Genomic DNA, 16,498 nt, shown 5'->3' on the forward strand with positions numbered 1-16,498 from the left:
GAGGGTGGTCTTGTACCTCTGTAGTGACTGAGTCCCCATGTCAGGGCAGTTAACATTTCTGTCTTTCTCACATGACAGCCTTTACTCTAAGTTTTTGCCAATTAAGGCAGTGGCAATGTTCTGCCATATTTCATTAATTACATTTCTCAATTGTTCTGAGAGTGTAAGAGAAAACTCAATTGACAGATTTGGATAAATCTTGACATTGATTATAAGTTGTGTGCCTGGAACTTTCTTTTATAAGTGTCTTTAAAAGTCAAATGCTAAACTTTTCGGCTAACTTGCTTTATGTTACATTATTATCAATCAATCACACTTACAATTGACTTTTGCTTTTATAACTAACACTCATGCGACTTTAAGGATGATTGAGCTCACTTTTGTTCTACCTTCTTCATTGAATACCAGAAAACCCAAAAGACTTAAGATCTTCAAGTAAAAACCTCTTAATTAAAACATCAAAATTGATAAAAGGGACAAAGTTTCAAATTATAATGACTTAATATATAACACGGCACTAATTTTTAAAAAAATCTATGCTTGTCTTTGACGGAAACACATACAAATTCTCTAATTACATCAGCAATACAATAGTAGTTTTCTCAAAACTTAGTATTAATTAATACATGCTTTGAAAGCCATTTGAGAATTGAACAGTTCTATGCATTATCCTTGTTAAACCCAAACTCATTTCATAGCAATTGCTATCTCTTCCATTATTTCCAGAATATTAATAAATTCATCAATGACTTTTTGCAAGCAATGAAAAGCAAATCATTTTCTCATTTCAAACAAATCAAGTTTCTAATTATATAACAGGGTATATATAATTAGTGACTAGAAAATCTGACAGTTTGGGTAGAATTGGGTAGAATTATACCATAATTCTGAGTATTATAATTGTGGGGACCTTGAGACTAGTCAAACTGAGTATCTGATTATCTGAATTTTAATTCTCAAGGAAAACCTTGGTAGTTTTGCTTTGTCTTCTAATTCTTGGGTTCCTCAGAGACATGTCTGTCATTCAGGCCTCTCTACTTTAATCTCGAGGCTGGTTTAGTTTCCTCCATGCTTTATACCCTCACACTTCCTATACTTCTACTTTGAGCGTTTACTGAAACTAGAAGAAAATAATCATTTGTGGAATGGATTTATCTGATGCCCATCTTCTTAGATGAGTATGTCTCCCTGAAGGCTCATGTCTTGGCTGTTTCTCTAGGCACAGAGGCCTTGACCAAGGTGCACAAATGCCTTGTTACCTTCCCAGACCTAGAGAAGGAATTGCTGATTCCACCAATTCCACTGCCTGTCGTTTACTTTTCCAGGTACACTGTTTATTTGGTATTTCCTTACCACCTGGCACCTTTGTCACCACCCCACAAAAAGCTATTGGTAAAAACCTAAGGCTCTAGGTTACAAACTGATAACTTCTCAGAAGTCCTCTAAATTCTGAAGCAATTAATTCTGCCTTCTTTGTAAAAGTAAGAATACCATTCAATCTCCTTTAAATTGTACCTTTAATGTCATTTTAGTCAAAGTAGCTCCTTTGCCTTTCACCCACACCTCAGATATAAAGTCTTTGATAAAGAGAAGCCTGTAGGGAAGGCTTGTGTCCTCCAGGTAACAGTGCTGCATATAAAAACAAGCTTAAGTGATAGACACAGGGTTCTTTATTGAAAATGGTCTCTGCATTATGAAGACTGGCTTTTTTAGACTTGGCCTTTATGCTTACCTTCTCTTCCCACTCATCTCTTCCTCCTCGATGCTGCACAAATCCCCATGTGTCTGAATGTGCTGGGGATACAGTTTACCCTAAGACATGTACCATATCCAATCTACCAAGGTGGGGAGGGAAAGACATACCAGACATTGCTGCTACTGTTCTATGAAGCTTGTCAGTTTTGTAATATGACTTCAGTATCAATAAATATTTGTAGATATTACGCCATACTTGCAGATTAGATGCAATTCAAACAATTTGAATTCACCACCTCTGTAATATTACAGACATTCAGGATGGAAAAGGGGACAGGACACAGGCTGCTCACCATGCAGCAGTCTACAGACAACTCTGCAGTCCTTAACAATCACGAAACTATCTCTCGCTCACTTAGCACAACCATCTACCAGTACAGCAGCCTTTGCAAAAGCAGAACACACCACCATGCCGCCCGAGGACGCACAATCCCCCGCCCGAGGACGCACACACCCCGCCCGAGGATGCAGAACATACCGCCACTCCACCCGAGGAAGAACACCCCGCCACGACGCCCTTCCACCTAGCCTTCAATGGTTTGATAAACAAGCCTCCGGGGTAACTGCACAGGCTGGACAACAACAAACACAGCATATCCAACTCGAATGATGCAATCACCTGTGGTGTTGCCTGGGACAGCGTGCAGCGCGGACGTCCTACCTATTACACAGAAACTACAACCACTAGGATTTGCCTGCTTTCAGGAGCCGAATCATCTACAAGAGGCACTGTCACACAGTCCGAACCTCGAGAAGTCTGAGGGCATCTGCTACCTCAAAAAACACGACTTTGTTCCAAAAAACAAACAAACAAAAAAAAAAATAGCGGCGATGTCGGTCCACTTACTGTTGCAGTGCAACGGTCTCAGCACACAGGCGATCCGCAGGTTCTGTCCGGAGCAACAGGCAGAAGCAGTTACATGTAAAGTTCTCAACTGTATGGTGAAGGAGATAAATTTCTTTGCCTGGAAGTGGATGAAGAAAGTCCTCAGGAAGCTCCAGGAAGAGCACATCCATGGCCAGGGGGAGACACAGAAAGTGGAACAACATGTTCCTTAAAATGTTCATCCAGCTCAACCCCTGGGAGGTGCAGCAATTCCAAAACCCAGACGTTATTTTCATTCTGGCATTTGGCATAATTCTGTTCAACACAGCCATGTTCGACCGCAAAAATCAAGTCCAAGCACAAGATAAAACTAGAAGATTCCATCCAGAACCTTCGAAGCTCCAAAGTGTGTGCCATAGCTAGGGAGCTCACCAGCAGAAGCTGATTGATATAAACGAGCAGTTCCAGAGCTTACCAATAAGAACCACGTATCCCAGGTGTAACAGGTAGAGAAGTTCACCACAGATCATAAGCCTAACAAATGGATCCTGAATCAAGGGCTTGGTGGGATGAGCTCTCTGACACACCTGTAGCTGGTTAGCTAATGCTGGTTCTTTGAGATTCCACACAGAAATCAGCCTCAAAAACACTCCTGTTGGGTGGGTGGGGTGTATATATACTGGATTCAGGATATATTGGAAATATATATATCACATATATATCAGTTCCATAGGAAACTAAACATGTCTATTAGAGTGCTAATAGGCAACCTAACAAAAGGTTCCTAGAAGAATAATAAAGTGAAAAAAACATAGGAGAGAGAGAGAGAGACAGGAGTGGGTAAATGAATCATATGGGTGCGTATTCCAGGAAATAAGAAATGTCATATTGAAAATTTGAAAGACAGCTTTCAAATGTTTATCTCTTACTCACCTGCGTATTGCTGTCAACACAATATGTAATTTCTCAGTTCTATAACGCTTTCCTTGATTATCTGAATCCAAGGAGAAAATAGAAAGATCAGCTGAAAGAGAACCAAAACAAGACAATGAAAATTAGGAGATGCCCAGTAGATAAGAGACACCTAAAAAAATCATCATTGTCATTTAAAGAAAGATCTTACTACTTTGTATTATTTTTAAGTAATCCCCTGTCCGTCTCAATTATGTTTATGTTATATCTTCATAGAAAAATACAGGGACAAATATTTTAAATGAAGGCATTCTTTAAAAAAAAAAAAAGGAAAATACATTTTAGAAATACCACATTTTCAAAAGAAAATTTAAATAAAACCTGAAATGTAAAAATTGCATTTTGTAATAAAGAAGATGGTAGTTAAATCTAGATTCTTCTACCCTAACAAGGTACAAAGTTTAGGTACAAAGGACCTTCATTGCAAATGTGATTAGAAATGTTGTGTTAATTATTGAGTTTTAGTTGAAGATAATACCCCAATATCTTACTAAGGGGTTAAAATGTGAACACTTTAAAATGCATTTTTAAGCTGGTGTAACCTTCTAGGACAATTTCATTTCTAAGCAAGATTATAATCTCTGTACTTTGAAGGACCATTGAGATAGGCAAAGATCCTAGACAGGATGTGCCTGAGGCGTTTTAGTCGGCCAGGGGCCATTGTCTGACTGCTGCTGGGCATATTTGTTTGCAAAGCTGACCTGCAAAAAACTGAAAAACTGAGGTGATGAATGGCCAGCAAGAGGCACTTTCCAGGAAACAGAAACATTTAAAAGGAAATTTTATTAAGTCTGCTGTATGAGACGTATTAAGACTCTTCCTCATGTCCTTATGGAACCCCTAGGAAAACAGTGGCCTCTTTTTAATGCATATTAAATTGAATCTGATTTGAGAACTGTTTTGAAGTGCAAAGCCACCTTTAAGGTGGGAGGAGAAAAAGAAAGGAAACTGCCTGGCAGGGCCAGTCACATCTGGGTTGCATAAATTTCAGAGCTTAGTTTATCTCCTAGTTACTAAAGACAGGGTTTTCCATTTGAGTCATACATAGCAGAAACTTAAAAAGCATGACTACAAAATTTGCCTGGCTAGATTTGCAGCAACGGTAAATAATTACAAAAACTTTTGTATTTACTTTATTACAATAATTTGACTTGTTGAATTCTTTCAGATTTTTCAAGGCACAGTTTTTCTATAATTATTCTTACAGTAAACCAGTGATAATTTAATATACTTTGGCCCTAATGTTTAGAATGCCAGACTATTTCCCTTTTGTGAAAAAAAGTTCAACGTATTCTAAGTTGAGTTATGGAAAATTCATTCCATGTTTTGTCCTAGTTGAGACATATTTAATTTTTACTTTCATCAGTCTAGACTCAGGCATTTTATGGCTCTCCAAACACAAAAGTAAAAAATTTCCTACTTATTTATGCACCCTACAGACATATTTTTGATGCATTTTACTTGTAATAGAAAACATATTGTAACTTACCAACATAATTTCATTAAAAAGCACTATTTCATGGCTTGACATTTTGCAAGAGTCTCCGAATATTTTCTTTGAGCCAGTACTGTTAAACATTACAAGACAATGAGTATTACATGTCAACTGAAATTTTACATAAGTGCAAAATTGTCTATTTCATTATGCAAGGTTTCCATGGACCAAGGATTGATATCAAAAACTGTTGAGATATTATGATAGATGAAGACAGAGAACCACCACCTCTCTTGGCCTGTGGAGAGCACTTAATAGAGATGTTTTACTCAAGTTGTAAAGTGAAAGCCTAATTGGAGAAAATGCAAAAGTGAGTGGGATAAGGACACAGTAAGTAGAGACAACCATGTGAAGGGATAATGCTAAGTGAAATGTCAGAAACAAAGATAATACCGGATGGTGCCACCGATAAGTTTACTAAACTAAGAGTCAGATCAAAACAAGCTGAAAAACTAACACTTGGTAGCTGACTACAGAATCAGAATCGAAGCACCAAGGTGGGGGAGACTTGAAGGGAGGGGAAAGAACAGAGAGGGAAGGGCACCTGTGGTCTATCGTGGTAGAATCTGGGTGAGTTGGTGGCAGGTGGGCTGTGGTAGTGATACCTCAATAGTAACTCAAGTAAAATAAAGAAAATATTTCAAAAGGAATGAAAAACAATGTGAGGAGTTTTGCAATAAAAAAGAACAGAGGAAGATGGTATTGGAGGGTCAATGGGATAAAGGGAAGGTGTTTACTTAAGTAAGTGGAATTAAAACATGCAAGTTTTTACCATGGGCAAGGTAGATGAGATTCACCTGGAACAAAAGAGGCTCCAGTCATTTTCATATAATTATTAATCAGTGTCTATGCCTTACTTTTTTTAGCCGTTTTTTTTTTTTTTTAAGATTTATTTATTTATGCATACAACTGGGATACAAGCCAGAGGTGCAGGGGTGGTGATAGGATTCACCAGAGACAGAGTGGGAAGCAGAACAGGCAGATTGTTGAAGTACATTGCTGAGGGGAGCAGCAGGCGAGTCAGGAGAGGTCTGCCGCGCCATGTGGTCACCTCCAGGGCAGATGGGGATCGAACTCATGAGGAAGTGGCTTTTGATTCTTAGTGCCATGCTTTAACCCGCTGTGCCACCAGTAAGGCCTATGCCTTACTTTTTAACCTTTAATATGATCCCTGCTGATGTGAATGTGATAATATTTTAGTGATAGAGAAGAAGAATTAAATATAGAATCAAAATCCTTTAGTAGATGAGAGGTTAATATGGAAATATAGGTCTGGAATTTTATGGTAGTATTGACCAGCAGGGTAGAAAATAACAGGTGCAAACAAAAAGAGATGGGAGGTGTGTGATGGGAAGAGGAGGGCTTTTCCTCTGGTTCTTTTTCTCTAAGCATCAAAATAAGACAGGCAAGGTGTTCAGCTGAAAACCTTCCCTTTAGAAGTTAATCCCTTTCAAGTAAATGTGGTAAAGGGAGTAGTGCTAGAGGTTTGTAACAGATCTTAGAGGCTTTTTCAGAGATTCTGGCTTCTTGCAAAAGAATCTCACATGAAGGCAAGGACTGATGGCATCCAGACAGCAGTTACAAGACAGATAATCTAGCACAAGATAGCACTAGAAAGAGATCTGGCTGGCTCTCTAGGATCGAGGAGCTAGGAAAGAGCTTCCAAGAGCTTGTCTAGGCGGGCAGTGTAGTGGGAGCAGCGGCATAGAGCGCGACACTTGGGCATGTGCACATGGTCTCCAGCTTCTTCATATATCGAATTTCTCATTAGCATGTTAAACCGCCAGCCAGAGTATGTGTGCCTTAGCATGGTAATGAGAACCCAGTCACTGTTGGTCAGTATTTTTACTGTATCTGCCATTCTCCCTTATCAAGAAATGGTAGTTATCAGTTGTTAAAGCTAGTGACTGATCTCAATACAGTGCCTTTTTGTGGGATGTGGCTGTTAGTCTGGTGAGATACGTCAAATGTGTTGTTCAAACAAGATGTTAGGCAGTTTCTGCCAGCTGTGATTCAGCCCATCTGTTCAGACAGGATTCTTCAGCAACTCCCACCCATTCACCTCTGCTCTCTCACTTTGAAGAGGGAATCCAGGGCTACAGAGGAAGCAATAGCCTCAGGAAACAGCCTGATGTCCTTTAGAACAAGAAGGGAATTTTAGAAGAAGTAGGTAAGTGCATAGGGGGTTTTACGGTGATAGGATGAACTCCAAATGAGCTGTAGAAAGGCTTAGGGCAGTGATTTTCAGAACTGGTATATTTTAGAATTAACTGGAAATTTAAAATAGACCAATGTCTGGGTGATATACAAGACAAATCGAAATGAAAACTATAGGGTGCAATGCAGATATTACATTTATTTAAAAGCAATTTCTCCCACAATTCCCATTGCAATCATGTATAGAAACTGATTGAGGGGCTGAGCATGAATGGGTTTGGAGAGGGTAGGGATGGAGGGGGTAACTTTTGCAACCTAGACCTCTGGGTGTCAGTGGAATTGTCAGGAATGTAAATGACCATAATGATGAAATGCTCATAGTGATCTTTTCATCCAAATTCTATGTATATGTATGTTTTATAACAAGGCAGTCATCGATATTCATGACACCTTCCTTTCAAACTCACCAATTTTAAATAAAGGAAATACATAGGAAACCCAACAACTATGTAATGTCTGATAAATAATTGGTTTATACTATTGGTTGTCTCATTGGTAGGTAATCTGTTTTATTATACTAATATTTATTATTTATTTTTGAGAGTTTTAGAAACTAAAAAACTACTGTATTTTATTAGGTTGAATAAAATGTATGAGTCATTTAAATTGGTTATCAATTCCTTGAGGTAAGTGAAATCTTTATGTCAAAAGCATATTGGTTTGCAAATGACATGCCCTAAAATATTTGTTTTAAAACTGTATTTATCTCAAAGTCTCTCATGAAATTACATCCTTGTTAACTTCAGTTGATTCCTCAGAACTGTGAATTGGGAGAGAGCAGCTGTTCCAAGTCCACCCCACACATCCAGCAAGGGGGGGGGGGTAGAAATCTAAAAGGCAATAGGCCCTCTCTGGTAGCACAAGAGATAAAGTGCAGCACTGCAAGCCAGAAGGCGGCCACTTCTGTGAGACTTCCATCTGGGCAGGCCCACCTGCTGCTCCCCTCAGCAGTGTGCTTGGTCAATCTGCCTGTTCCACTTCCCACTCTGTTTCCGGTGAATCCTCTCACCACCCCTGCACCTCTGGCCTGCACACCAGTTCTGTATGCCTAAATAAATATGTAAAAAAAATAAAAACTAAAAAGGCTATAAATGTGGACAAAGAATTATCTAGCATCTATCTCCTCTCCAAGGAGGACCCCCTTTCTCCCCTGTTTCTTCTCCTTTCTGCTGTCACACAGCCCATCCTATAAGGAGCCCTGCAGTGAGCATAGGCACAGTTTTACCCCTCTCTGCTTCTGAACGCCTCCACTAAAGTAATTTTAGAGAAAGCAGGGATTTTGTTGTTTCCCCTCTGCATCCTTCATGGAGCACAGTCCTGACATACAGGACTGACTCAATATAAAAATTAGCTGAATGACTAAGGGAGTGTCCACCTGTGATCTTGTTCCAGAAGCAACCTTTGGAGGAAACAGTGACACTCTCCCCTAGCCAAACCATTATTTTGCTTTTATACAAAAGCTTTTAATTTTGTTATCTTCATTTGAACTTATTAAAAGTACTTTATATCAGCCCTCCCTGTTGGCGCAGCGGGTTAAAGCACAGCATTGAGAAGCTAAAGCCACTTCCACATGAGTTCGATTCCTGCCTGCCACCTGCCCCGGAGGTGACCACATGGCACGGCAGACCTCTCCTGGCCCGCCTGCTGCTCCCCTCAGCAGTGTACTTCGTCCATCTGCCTGTTCTGTTCCCCACTCTGTCTCTGGTGAAGCCTCTCGCCGCCCCTGAGCCTCTGGCCTGTACCCCAGTTCTGTATGCACAAATAAATCTTTAAAAAAAAAAAGTACTTTATATCATACAGTTATTGTATCTAGTGAACATGGAGTTAATGCCATTCTTTTTAGATACTAACTTTCATGATAATGAGACCCTATTTCAGTAAATGACTTTGTCTGTTTGTGCTAGCTAGCAGTCCTCACGCTTAAAACAAATCATGCTACTCTTAAGACAGGGGACAATATTTTTCACTGTTAGTCAGGAATATGCATCACTGGTCTGAACTCTCCTGACTAGAGACTGGCTATAAATGGTGACAATTCCTTACAGAAGTAAAGCAATAGGAGGTAAGGATATTGCTTTTGCTGCAGTTCTCAGTAGCACATTTTTCACCATATATAGAATAGACTGCCCCTCATCCTGAAATACCTGCACTTAAAACAGATGAAAAAAAAAAAGTAAAGCAAAAACAAATAACAAATAAATCTTCCTTCTTGTGAGAGTAGCTTATCTGTTTTTGGTAGAGGAGGTCCAAATCCCTGGTCTAGCATGAAGACAGTGAAGTAAGCCAGGAATGTGCCTGCTTTTGACAGTCATGCTGGGCTCATATCATGGCCTGTGAGCCCGGGTCCCCCTGGATTCTTGGACACAAAAAAGTAGCAATGTAAACTATTGCAAGCAACTATAGTTGCTTGGAAATAAAATACCATATGCTACAAGTTAAGCAAAAATGCATCTCTCAAATGTCCTTGAAATACATTACTATAGCACAAAGTCAGGAAATGTACAAGAGTCACTTTGATTCCAAACCATACAGAATTTCAACAAGGTCTTCACTATAGTAATAGGTTTTAAATTTTCCTGAGGCAGAAGGAGCATACTGAATGGAATTGTACCTTCTTCTGGCAAAGAAGGAAGCATTTAAGGATAAAGAGTATTATAACCATATGTCTTTGGGTGGAAATTATATTGTTGATGAGTTGGAATAAAACCCTCATGTTGTAACAATCACTTCCCAAAATCACTAAGTAATTGGAAAGCGGCACTCATTATTTTTTTATAATTGAAAATTTTAACAAGAATGGACAACACTTTGAAAGCTGATCATCACATGTTTTTTAAGTTAATTTATGCATACTTAGCTCACTGCCTAACTGCAAGATTTAACAACCTATGTACAAGAGAAATATGAACAAAATCAGTACCATCTGTATTTAATGTTTAGAAGATTGTCTCTTACCTTTATATTTAATTCAGGTTTACAACCTCAAAGATTATTCATAATGAATTTTAGCTTTAATGTATTCTTTGGAATTGTGCACCTGTGATACCTCATAAATTTATGCGCAATAATAATACTTAGCATTTATATGAAGCTTTCCATCTTCAAAGCACATTATGCACATCAGGAAATTCATGGTCTCAACTCCCTTATGAGGAAGGTAAATATTGTTATCTCCATTTTACAGATAGGGAAACTGAAAAAGACAAGTCATCATAAGCATAATTAGAATGGAGCTTTAACTTTATGTGTGTGGTAGGTTTATGAAATATTTATATTCTGTTTTAAAATTTATGAAACTGAGAGGACACTAAACTATTATCTTAAAAATTTTCTATACCTCAATCCCTGCACTTGTCCCAAATGCATATACATGTTCTCCAAATATAGCTTGAAGTTTTAAAAAAGTTAGAGGCAATTAATCTGTATACTAACTCAAAATATGCATAGTTTCTAACCAACTCTAAAACACTAGAAGTAAATTATTTCTGACTATATTTAGGGATAACAGGCCTGGCATGTATCTTTGCTTCTTGCAATTAACTTGACAAATTGGTGAACATTTTCATGGTATGAATTTTATGGAAAATGAGGATTCTTTATATTTTAAGAGATTACCTATTGTGAATCATTTACAATGCAATCATTGATGTTGAGTAACTTCAACATACAAAGTACTATGCAATTTTCTACTGTAATTTTAGTATTAGTAAAGGATGTAAATAAAATTGTGTAGTCATATTTGCTTAAAAACACACATTGCTCATGTTTCTGATTTTATTTAAGCCATTGTTACGACACACACATATGAATTTACAAAAGATGTCATGAACTGTTGAAATGGTTGCTTTCACAAACATGACTGGGAACCCAAACTGACATTAAGTTGCAGTGAATATCAGTTTTAGGAATAAACTCTAATAAAGAGACTTGTATGCAGACTTTATGAGTCTGTTCATCAACACCTATGAGAGAGCAAAAGAAGTGGATTAAATTGGAGACAGGCTAAAAATAATGGACTTGGTGAATGAAGAGACTGAAATATAATGCAGTAAAAACAAAGTAGGAGTGATTCAAAGCCATGATCACCCTTTAGAGTTGTTCCAACTGAGTCAAGATCTCAAAATCAACCAGTTATAGGTTTTTGGCTGTTTCTGTGGCAAAAGCATTATCTGCAGAAGTAAGTTCCCTTGAGCCAGCAGAAATTCCCAGGGAGAAAGTTAATGCTGAACTAACAGCATTTACTATAATAAAGCATTAGGTATCAGGCTGAAAATCTACTTTGTTTTCATTCACTAGAACCTAGATAAATTTAGTAGTAGAATTCTAGTAGGACTCTCATAATATCTTTATGTGAATACAGCCTTTAAAATTGTCAAGGATGGGAGCTCTCCCTGGTGGCACAGTGGGTTAAAGCACAACACTATGAAGCTATTAAGCAACTTCAGCAAGAGTTCCATCCCCAGCCAGGGGGGTGACCCACAAAGCACAGCAGACCTCTCCTGACCTGCCTGCTGCTGCCCTCAACAGTGTATTTCAGTAGATCTGCCTGTTCTGCTCCCTACTCTGTCTCTGATGAATCCTTTCACCACCCCTGCACCTCTGGCTTGTACCCAGTTCTATATGCATAAGTAAATAAATAAATACTTTAAAAAAAATTGTCAAGGATGTAAAGAAAAGGAATCCTTGTGGCAATTTATGAAGAAAAGACAACAGTCAAAAAGCCGACTGTCAAAAAAGGGCCATCGTTATTCAAAAGGGCTTATGAATGTATGTATTTGTATTTTAAGTTAGAATAAAATGTTTACACACTTAGAGATTTAAAAAAAAAATGAAAACCTTGTATGATACTGGTAAAAATATAGACTAATCCAGCTCCTATAGGAACCAGTATGGAGGTTTCTCAAAATATTAAAATTAGATCTACCATAAAATCCAAAAATTCCATTCTTAGTTAACTAGACAAAGAATGCCAAACAAACAAACAAAAAATCCAATTGAAAGAATATATGTACTCCTATATTTGTTACAGCACTACTTACAATCATGAAATTATGGAAACCACCTGCCAAAGGACAGGTGAGTGAATTATGAGTGATGTGGTATATGTAAAATGAAATACTACTCATTTAAACATAACAGTGTGTGTGGAAGGAACTGAAGGGGATATGCAAAGGAAAGTGCCTAGAAAGTGAAACAAACACCAGATGATTTCACTTATATGGCAGAATATAAGAAACAAAGAACACACAAAAGAAACCCTAGACATCTGATTATATGATTAATACTACCAGAAAGGGATCGTGGTGGAGGAATGCAAAGGGCAGAGGAGGCCCAATGGACTATGGGGACCTGGGTGATGTATGTAGTAACATACATCTGAAGAGATGTGAACTTGTATACCTCTGAATGTCATATTGTGCTGTGAACCAAAAATGTCTGTAAAAAAAAATAGATATAAAAAAAATCAAGTTGAATGATATAAGTGAAGATGATGTGTGAAAAGACTAGGTGAGTGGTTACCCAGACAACAAGGGGATGTTATTCTATGAAAAATTGTTGCTAATCCCTCTTCTCAACACACCAGGAGGATAGGGTTAATTTGCTGACCAAAGAAACATGACCAAGACTTTGTATTCTAAGGACTGAAACTGGACTGAATTGTTCTACAAAAGGTAGCCTTGAGAAAAACATTCCCAGAAATATAAAGTCAAACCAAAAATAAGCATCAGATAATATCAGACACAGGGAGAGCAAGATGGAAAATGAAGTCCTAGGGACAGAAACATGAATAAATTCAGGAATTGAATGTAATAATAAATGAACTAAAACAATCTGGACAGAAACAACATATAATTCTAAAAATTGGTTGTAAACTATTCTGGAGCATCTTTAGTCTATCCTTAGTGAACATTGTGCATAGGTTGTGGCATTGGGTTTAGGAAGAAAATTATGGAACAGACTCTCATGGAAAATGTAAAAAGAAGAGTCCTATTTGTTTATCAACAAACTTTGACGTATTTAATCCAGGTAACCCATAATGTCAGTGATATACAGAAGAAGGGCCAATTCAAATATGTGAATTAAAGTGCTATACAGAAGTGATATTAACACCAAGGATCTCTTGTTATTTTTATAGAATCATTTACATTCTATTGTCAGGAAATCCATAGATGGGATATAGGTGCTTGGGTAAAATAATGATTAAAAAAAACTCTGTCCTGGCCCTCCCTGGTGGTGCAGCAGGTTAAAGCACAGCACTAAGAAGCTAAAGCCACTTCAGCATGAGTTCGATCCCTGCCCCCGGAGGTGACTACATGGCATGGCAGACTTCTCCTGACCTGCCCACTGCTCCCCTCAGCAGTGTGCTTTGTAGATCTGCCTGTTCTGCTCCCCACTCTGTCTCTGGTGAATCCTCTCACTGTCCCTGCACCTCTGGCCTGCATCCCAGTTCAGTATGCATAAATAAATAAACCTTAAAAAAAAAAAAACAAAACTCTGTCCCTTAACCTACTAAAGGAAGAAAAACATTCATATTCTTAGGAGAAAAGGATGTCCTGAACAAACTCTACAGATACAGGTTGTGTGGACTCCACCCCCACTCCAGACACTGAAACTATGGCCCCCAGCATCACCAAAAGAAGGGCTGCTAGGACCCTAGGGCAAAGTTAAGCAGCCATGTTAGTTAAAACTACAAATCCCAGCAACATCGAAGGGAGGACTACTAGGACCTGAGGGCAGAGGTAAGCAACCATAATGGGATTTTGGATATAAAACTGGACATGTTGAACTGAGGGTCTCTCTCTCTCTTCTTTGGCCTCGTGGCTAGCAGCTGGTCACTTGGCTTTTGATAAACTTTCAGTGTATTAGGTTTCAGGTCAATGAAACAGGTAGGAGAATGCATTAGTTAACTTGTATCTCTCTTTTCCTGGGTTGTTCCTTTCCTCCTCCCCCCCCCCCCAAGTAAACCCATTATTGACTTTGTTGTGTGTGTCTGCAGTGCAGTTGAATCTTAAGTGCAGGGGTGAGGACCCATAGACAGGCAACCCAATTCACGTTGGATTACCCTGTAACAATATCTCATTGATAAAACTTTGTTTTTCAAGCAGAGTATTGACCATGAGGTCAACAGGGTGATTTCTGCATTTGATTTTCTTCAAAAATGTTAGACCGTTTACATTTCTTTATGCTCTCAAAGTTAGTACAAAGAAAGCAATTACTCAAGTTATCATCTTGAACTAAAGGATCAGTTACAGGGGGTGTGTAAATGAGTATCTGGTGGTTTAAAAAGGCTGTTCCATTGGACATCCTACAGACTCATACAGGGCTCAGAGAATTCAGAAGTAAAAATATTTCAAACACTAGTTCCTATTAAATTGATACCTGCTTTATTCAGTGCATCTGACCTCTGAGCTTGACAATGACTCTTTGTAAGTGGAAGCTTAAAAATGCCATCTGTAGCATAAAATATAAAGTATGTGGGTGTTATTAAAGCATATGTTTCTGTGAGGGGACGGCTCTGGAGAGAGTTCACTGCCCACAGGATCTTTTATCTGGAGTCGCAGTTCCGTACAAGGGCAGCTTCAGAGTGACTGTCATTACACATGAGCTATAAAGTCCATGTATGCTCTTTGTTGGAAGTTTAGTAGACCAGTAGTGTGTAGTCAAAGTTCCTGGCACAGTTTACTCTAATTAACCTTCTGTTCTGAAGCCTCAGCAAAGAAACCCTGAATGAAATAGTTGTAGGATAGTCTTATGTACAGGCACAAAGAATCAGATAAAGTATATCATGAAAATTAAAAATAAACTAGTAGTAGTAGATAACACAACTGTTCAAAGATGCATAAGGTTGGAGAAATAGCAATGCAAACTTAAAAAAAATCAGTGAAATGCATTTATAAGATTTTGCTTTCTCAACAAGTTTTTATAGCTACTGAGAAAATCAAGAGTTGTAAAATTTCATAGCTAGAAAAGGGCTTTAAGATATTCTGTTTTCTTTTTACAAATAAACTGAAATGTAAATAGTTGAATTGACTTGCCCTAAGTATCTTAGCTTTTAGAGGCTGGCTTGGAATGAGAAGCTGGTTTTCATGTCCCTCCAGTCAGGGTTCAATTCTACCCAACCCATGATGAGACTGTGCACTGAAGTACTGCCTTAAGGCTGTGTATTATTAAAGGAATCAAAGTTTAGGGTTTGCTTAAACTCAAGCATAGTCATTGGTGAGGATGAGTACATTTACTGGAATTGAACCATTGTAAGTTAAGGAGGAGTATATGAAGTCTACAGTTTCTTACTAAAGTAAGAATAGATGCCCCTATTGGTATAGATCTCTAAAGTGAGGACTCTCATTGTAGCTTCATCTGTCCTTTCATTGCAGCATATTGAAAAGACCTGAAAACTTCTGTGACTCTGAGTTGTGCTGTTATTTCTTTGACAAAGAAAGTATGGCAGAGGTAACCCTATACTCAGAGAGCTTCTCCTTTAGTATATAGAATCCTGATCCACTTTATAACAAGCATGACTACCTGACTATATCAGTTTGGCAGGAATTTTATAACAAACTGGTTATCTGAAACAGCAGAAACCCATTGTCCCAAAGTCCTATATGCTAGAAGTCCAAAGTCGAGGTGTTGAAGGGTTGTTTCCTTCTGAAGGCTATGAAGAAGAATCTGTTTCAGGCATCTCTGTTTGGCTTGGATGATCAGCATTTGCATGTGTCTCTAACATCATATTCCTGAGGCATATCTGTGTTTTTGTTTCCTCTTTTTATAAGGACATCCCTCATGGTAGATCATACTTTGTGCTAATGACCACCTTTTTTTTTTTTTTTAAATTTTGGAGTGGTTACATTTATTGTTTATTTTTTAAAATCTATGTTAAAAATAATTTCAGTCCATACCATGAGTTCCTTAAATTCCTTGACTGTATAGGACCTTTTTTTTTTACTTAACTTTTTAAAATAATATAATAGTTTATTTTTACATCATTTGTGCCTTTTTCCATCTCAGTTGTATGACCTCCTCTTAACATAATTAATTAAACATCCTGTCTCTACATGTTACATTTGAAGGTACTGTGGTCAACAACTTCAATGTATGAAGACAAGGATACAAAACCATATCATAAAACAGCAAATGCTAAACAGAGATGTTATGGAGGGAAATAACCCAAAAGAGCCCCAGATTTCATCCCACCAAGGCACCAGGCATGTGAGAGAAGACATTTTGGCCTTTTT

This window comes from Condylura cristata, unplaced genomic scaffold (assembly GCF_000260355.1).
Source record: "Condylura cristata isolate star-nosed mole 26May11 unplaced genomic scaffold, ConCri1.0 scaffold00001, whole genome shotgun sequence".
Lineage (NCBI taxonomy): Eukaryota > Metazoa > Chordata > Mammalia > Eulipotyphla > Talpidae > Condylura > Condylura cristata.